Source organism: Silene latifolia, chromosome 10 (assembly GCF_048544455.1).
Source record: "Silene latifolia isolate original U9 population chromosome 10, ASM4854445v1, whole genome shotgun sequence".
NCBI classification, from domain to species: Eukaryota; Viridiplantae; Streptophyta; class Magnoliopsida; order Caryophyllales; family Caryophyllaceae; genus Silene; species Silene latifolia.
This window is the reverse complement of record NC_133535.1, coordinates 67,294,259-67,301,474: the sequence shown is the minus strand read 5'-3', so window position 1 is coordinate 67,301,474 and position 7,216 is coordinate 67,294,259.

The following is a 7,216-nucleotide window of genomic DNA, read 5'->3' as shown; positions in this document are numbered from 1 at the left end:
GCCCCTATGTTATTCACAGTACGAGTTCTCGTCCCAGAATCTGGATTTCCTTTCGGGTTCGGGAGTAGGCTCAATGGGTTGGAGTTTACCTTGCTTCATTATCCTTTTTAGAGCGTTGAAGTAAGTGTCCCCAAGATTTGTGAATTTCCTTGGTGGGGTACTTCTCTTGGATGGCTCGAGAAGGTTAACTTCATCGGTCTTGCTAGTGGAGCCATATGAACGACTTGTTGAGCCTTGATATCCTCGACCTACCGTTTTGGACAAGAGCCCTTTACGGATGTCATCTTCGATCCTTGTCCCTAGTACGGTTAAATCCTTGAAAGGTTTGATATTTTGGTATCTCAAATGATTGGCATAGATGGGTTTGAGATTGTCCACAAACTTCTCCACTAGAGTAGCCTCATCTGGGCATTCAACTAGTTGGGTACTAGTCTTCCTCCACCTACTTAGGAAGTCGGTGAATCCTTCTTTGTCATTTTGGGTAAGAACCTCTAGAGTGCGCATGTTAACTTGGATCTCGGCGTTATCCGCATATTGTTTAGAAAACTCGATTGCGGCATCTTCCCAAGTAGAGACCTTCTTATGATCTAAGGAGTAGAACCATTGCTTCGGGATGGTGTCAAGAGATGAAGGAAAGATCCTTAAGAACATCTCGGGTTTGATGCCTTTGATAGACATATAATCCTTGAAGGCACGGATGTGGTTCAAAGGGTTCTCGTGCCCCTTGAATTTAGGGATATCCGTCATATTGAAGTTGGTTGGCAATTTGGAATTGACGGCCTCATACTTGCGATTGTTCTCCCTATAAATGTCATCCCCCTTAAGGTACATCAATTGCTCCTCTAAGTATTGGAGTCTTTTCTCAGCTACAGTCATCCCCATGAGAGGATTTTCATCCTTGGATTCATTCTCGAAGTCACCTATTACTTCACTTTCCTGAGGGGGCAATCTCCCCTCTACGGCATAGATCCGGCCTTCGATGGTCTCAAGGCGGTCATAGACTTGGTCTTGGGTAACTTGCATTTGGGATAGCACGGCTAGGATTCGATCATTACCACCTTGAAGTTGGTGGAGGTTTGTTTCGCTGGATCTAGGCATCTTGAAAACTGGGTAAGAGATCGGCGACGAATTAAAACACGATCGACCATTCTAACACACTTGCTAAAAGAAGAAATGTTTTGACTCGTGAAGTGGGTGTGTGCCACTTGTGTTGAGTGAGCTTTGAAGAAAGACAAGGTTTTTGAAAATGTGTGTCCTAGTCAACTATAGTGTAGTTGTACGAGTGGACTCAAAGTGAGGTTTTGAAATGGGCTCTTGACCCGAATTTTGACACGACAAATGGACAGAGTTTTGACTGGGTTTTGCGCTAATCAATGGCCTATTTTTTTTCGAAATTTTTGATTAAAAAAGAAGGGTTTTGATTTTTGCAAAATCGTCATGGTTTCGTTTAGAAATGGTGATCACGTAAGGTACAAACATTTATACAAGCATTATAACGGGATGCTGAGTGCATTTAAAAGGGTTTTGGTTTAAAGGGTGGGCTACCATACCGAACCATCAAACCCGAAGTCTGTGGAGAGGCTCGTACCAAACAAGAGTAAGGCCGATTCCTAGTCCATTTCCTCAAGTAGTGAAAGCCCTCGATACAAACAAGAGTAAGCATCATGGTATGGATGACGTCAATCGCTATCCATCCTTAGGCCCAAATAAGAATTAGGACCGTTTAGATGGGACGATTGGTCGAATGGGTTGGGTTGGGCCTAGGAAGGCCGAATAAAACGATCTAGGAAGACCGAGTTATGAAAACCGACAATTGTCTTGTACAAACTATTCCCTAACCTTGTTCAAGTTTCACCCTTGCTACACGTAAGTGTATTATTCGCCAGCAGAGTCGCCAAACTGTAGACAGCGAGGGTGCCCACGGGGGCGCTTGGGAGGAAGGAGGAACAAGCGTTTGCATTTTTGTTGGAGTCGCCACCAATTTTTATGGGAAATTGGAACCGTTCGAATACCTCGTGTCATGTTAAGACACAAAGTAAAGACATGAACACTAAGCAATCGTTACCCTTAGCATTCTATGTCTAGAATGACTCTCGCGGATGCCAATGAACACGGGTGCTCACGTAGATCTGGAGTAAGGGGTGAGGGTACGTATTAGGAAGCTCTTTTGATCGAACACCTAATCCCGCCCGCCTCGATAGCGGCCTCTACTAATGATTAGGGAAGTTATCCGTACTCGATATATCGTCGGCTATATGCATGCAATGCAACATCCAAGTTTTAATCCTAGCATGTGAGAATTAACTAAGTCGGTTGACACGTAATTAGCATACAATTAAGGTTGAAGTAGGATTTAATGTTCAATTTCATGTGAAAACATACAAATGGATACAAGAAATAATGATAAATAGAAAAATTACAATAATTACATTGGGATAGTCGATTTATGTCGAAAATACCTTTAAAACGGATAATTTGAGAAAAAGAATAAAAGAATAAGATTACGAACAGAACAGAAGGCGATAATACGAATAATAGTTCGTTATACGTAAGCTAAACAAACTAGGTCAAGCAACAACGGAGTTCAGAGACAGAATTCAACCGAATAAAGCAGCAAGAGCTGCGTCCTTGAATAGGCATGCTTGATTCTTTGCGTCTGTTTCGACCGAATCTCGGGCATTTGTGAAGCGGAATTGCGTGTTGTTAATACTCGTTGGTAAATTTAATGATTGATTAAATTATTTACTCGGATGAAAGTGATTAATAGGTTAATTACATGTGATTAATGGGTCATGAAAACAATAAACATGGATGAGACGGAGTTAAACGAATTAATATAAGATTAATGAGAATTATTAACAAGTTAATAAACTAAATCAATTAATTAGGTTAAATACGACGGATTAATGACGAATATATGATAGATATGACAAATAACAGATGTAAATATGTCAATGATGAATTCCAGAAACTCAATATTGATGAATTGAATCTCTAAAGCCCGAATTGAGTTTAATGACGAAAACCCGCAAATATTGATTACTTGGGATTTAAGTCGAATTTAATGATGAATTAAACATGTTAATGAATAATGTACATGTGAGATTATTATGCTATATCAAAGAATTAAAGAACAAACGAAACAAAGTAAAAGGAAACGAATTACAGAGGACGAAGAAAGAAGAAAGGAAGCAGGAACTGCGGCAGCCTCACGAAGAGGCGCAGCAGGTACTGCGCTCCTTCGAAGAGGCGCAGCAGTTGCTGCGTCCTTTCTCGACGGTTTGTCTTCTGGAAATTCGTAAAAAGAGGTTTTGAACACGGTTTTAGAAATCGGTTTTAATGATATTTTCGACATAAATCTTACATTGATGATTACAAAAAGGTAAATACAATAAATAAATAAAGATTATACACCCTCAGACTTACATGTTGACGAAACGAGAAGGACTAAGATATCGATTAGTGATGCTCGACGCGAATGCAAAGAAAGTGCCCTCGTAAGAGGAAAACGATTAAATTTATTAAAGTTGATTGATGTGGAGTTGGTCAAATTGGTCGGTCATGCAAACGAGGCTGGTACTCAGAAAGATCCGAGCTTACGTGGTCGAATGTTCAAGCACGTAGACGCCAAAAAGTAAGAACAAAGGTCTAGAATGCAAAGGGAGAAAAGAAGGATGGACACTCGTGTGAGAAATATGAGGAGCGAAGGCTCCTATTTATACTAATCACGTGAAGGAATTAGGGTTTCGGAGACTCTTTGGAAGTGAATCTCGGAAATATATGAAAAAGATACGAGAATTACGCAGAAAAGGACCTGGGAAGAGGCGCAGCAGCCACTGCGTCTCTTGGAAGAGGCGCAGCACCTGCTGGTCTGTTCCCAAGGAGTTTCCTCCTGCGGAAGAAAGATTTCCGTGTTTAAGTTATGGTAGGACGGAATAATTTGGTTTTCCTTAATATCTTGTGTGAATATTACGGGAAATTGTTTACCAAAGGATAAAGATTATGAAATATTTATAAAATATGGAATAGAAATATCCGGAACATTCCAGAACATTCTGACTCGGGATTTAACGGTTATCAGAAAATGAAGACGGTTTTAGGCCCGGGCTCCAAATGTACTCTAATTACAGTCAAAACGACCGTATCGGCACATAGATGACAACTAAGAGGTAGACATTAATATTTGAGCAATCACTTGACGATAATCTTACGAATTGTCATAAATCGTTCCGCGTACCAAACATGCGGCCCAATCATCACCGGGTGGTTTGCGAGAGGTGCAAAAATGAGGTATCTACACATTCACGTCACAAAAGCTCCTACCATTTATTGTGATAACCTCAGTGCTACACACTATTCCACAAACCCCGTGTTTCACTCTCGCATGAAACACCTAGCCTTGTCATTCCACTTCATCAAAGAACATATCAATCGCAATAACATACGCATACAACATATCAAAGGTTCGGACCAACTTGCGGATGAGCTTACCAAGCCACTTGCCAAACACCATTTTCATCTACTTGTCTCCATGATTGGCCTCCGTCAACGACCGTCCATCTTGCGTGGGAATATTGAAGATAATAGTCTCAAACAAGATACGTAATCAAGCAATTTTCTATTTTAAGATAGTATCATGTGTATCAATTATCTTTTGTAATTACAGTAAACAAGTGTAATTGACAGCTTATGTATCCCTAGAATCATGGAGGCAATCACAATATTATTGGCTAGGATTTCTCTCTAGTTATGTATATAAACATCTGTGTAACCGTGTTCATAATCATCAAATAATACAATTATTCTTACAAAACAATCAAAGTTGCAATTCAAGGTTTATTAAACTTCTGATGATTTCGACATTTAATTTGTGTGTAGATGGCAAAAGATGTGGTCACATTTTTTATATAGGCTGCTGAGCCTAAGATGGAAGAGCGCAAATTAGTAAGTCGACCTTACATTGTAAATTTTTTATGACCCCATAATGAAATGAAACAAACAATTGATACGGAAGACATTAAAACTGTAGAAATGTGAAGGATATTCGACACTATGTTCGTAATTAAACAAGATGGTCGTCTTTGTTGTTGCTTCTAGTATTGGAATGATACAGTCAGTCATGGCTAGCTAATGGAAGGCGAAGGCCTATTTTAGGGTATTACATATTCGACACTTTGTTTGTATCGCTTTGCTCTTGTCTAATTTGTACTACGCTCATATACACAATCCATTCTGTTTATTGCTGAGTATTTTGCTATTTGCAGAAAATGAACAAGGAAGAGCAAAATGGTCAAGGAAGCACCGCATGAGATTTGTAGCTGAAATTCCGACCACAGATGTTTTTCTTCCTTTTCCATGTTACTTGAAGTTCTTTTTCGGCAAATAATTGATACCGCATGAGTGTGGATTTGGATATAACATAATGTATCTAGTACTCCCTCCGATCCACAAGTACTTTTCAAAATACGAAAATTGTATGATTTAAATATAAATAATATGGACCACGTATAATAATGTGTATCTAGCAAAAGATGTGTATCTAGCAAGGTAAAGAAGTGTATCTAGCTTGCTAGAGATGTATATCCAGCAAGGTAAATGAGTGTATCTAGCTTATTAGAAATGTGTATCTAGCAAGACAAATGAGTGTATCTAGCTTGCTAGAGATGTGTATCCAGCAAGGTAAAGGAGTATATCTAGCTTATTAGAAATGTGTATCTAGTAAGACAAATGAGTGTATCTAGCTCGCTAGAGATGTGTATCTAGCAAGGTAAAATAATGTACCTAGTAGTGTAAAAAAAGTGTATCTACCTTGTGAGAGATGTGTATCTAGTAAGTTAGAGGTACGTATCAAACAACATAAAGAAGTGTATCTAGGTAGATACATGTATGTATCTAGCTAGCTAAAGGTATGTATCTAGCAACATAAAGAAGTGTATGTTACGACTTAATGGAGGGGGACAGAGTATTATTCTGTAAGACGACCTTAAAATGACACATTTTTGACTAAAAAATGGTTACTTAAAAGATCGGTTGTACAAACTTATTATATAAAACCGCTTTAGACCTAAATATGTAGTTTCAATGTCATTTAAGCATCACAATATACATCCAAAAATCAGTTCACTCAAACCCAAATCCTTTTTTTTCCTTTGCTAAATTAAAAGAAAATGATGAATGACCATGATCTCTTTCTTGAGTCCAAGAAATTAGTGACTTAGTTCAGGTCAACATTGTTTAAGGTTGTCAACATTGTTTTGATTCTTGATCGATATTTTGTCTGTTTTTAATACACTTCACATATATCTGTCAACCAACCCAAAGAGCCAAAAACATAACACTAGATAGTTTATAAAAAAAGGGAAAGTTACCTTACATTGAAAGAATGGTGAATTCTTACTATTTTAATGGTTGTAAGTTGTAACTAGTTTTAGCAAAGATTGTGACATGACTCACATGTACTAAATTACACAATTTATGGCAAAATAAACTCAGATCAATTATGGATTTAAAATGATACATATATCTGTCAACCCATTTTTTCTTGTAGTGAATTTTAGTAGTACAAAATTACATAACTCGAGGTTGTCGTCATTATAGTTTGGCTATATGCACATATTCTAACGGTTGGCGGAGTATATAATCACTCTGCACCAAAGACTCATGTCGAACTGACCGCTCTGGACTCGTAACTGGACCTCCATGGTAGCTTGTGCTCTATTCCTTATAGTATTCTTACCTATGTTCAGTTTCTTAACTATGTTCAGTGGACAAACTAGAAATTTTGTTAGTGTACGTAGGACGTATTAGCACTAGTTTGTGCAAGCGGAGACGTTCAATCTCGCAAGCAAATTGTCGGGCTATAAAATAGAACATGCTTTTCGTAAAGCAGCATTTAACCCCATATATTCCTGTCTCTGAAAACCACAGCTAAATGTTTGACGCTATCTTTGTAGGAGTAAGCAGTAAGATTTCTAAATTGCCAGAGAGGTGTTAGCATCTAGTCTCCGATATCGAAACTTAAATATCCATTTTGCTCCATTTGTTAACATTTGTGGAGTGCTCCCTCTAAAAACAGGTAATTACTGTCTTGGACATCAGAAATGAAAAAAAATTACAATGCTTTAAGAAAACAAATTACTTAAACATGTTGGTAAGATTACAATTTTTCTTTGCAGGATAAGAGTCCCTTATCCCGTTGCCAGCACATCCATCGACA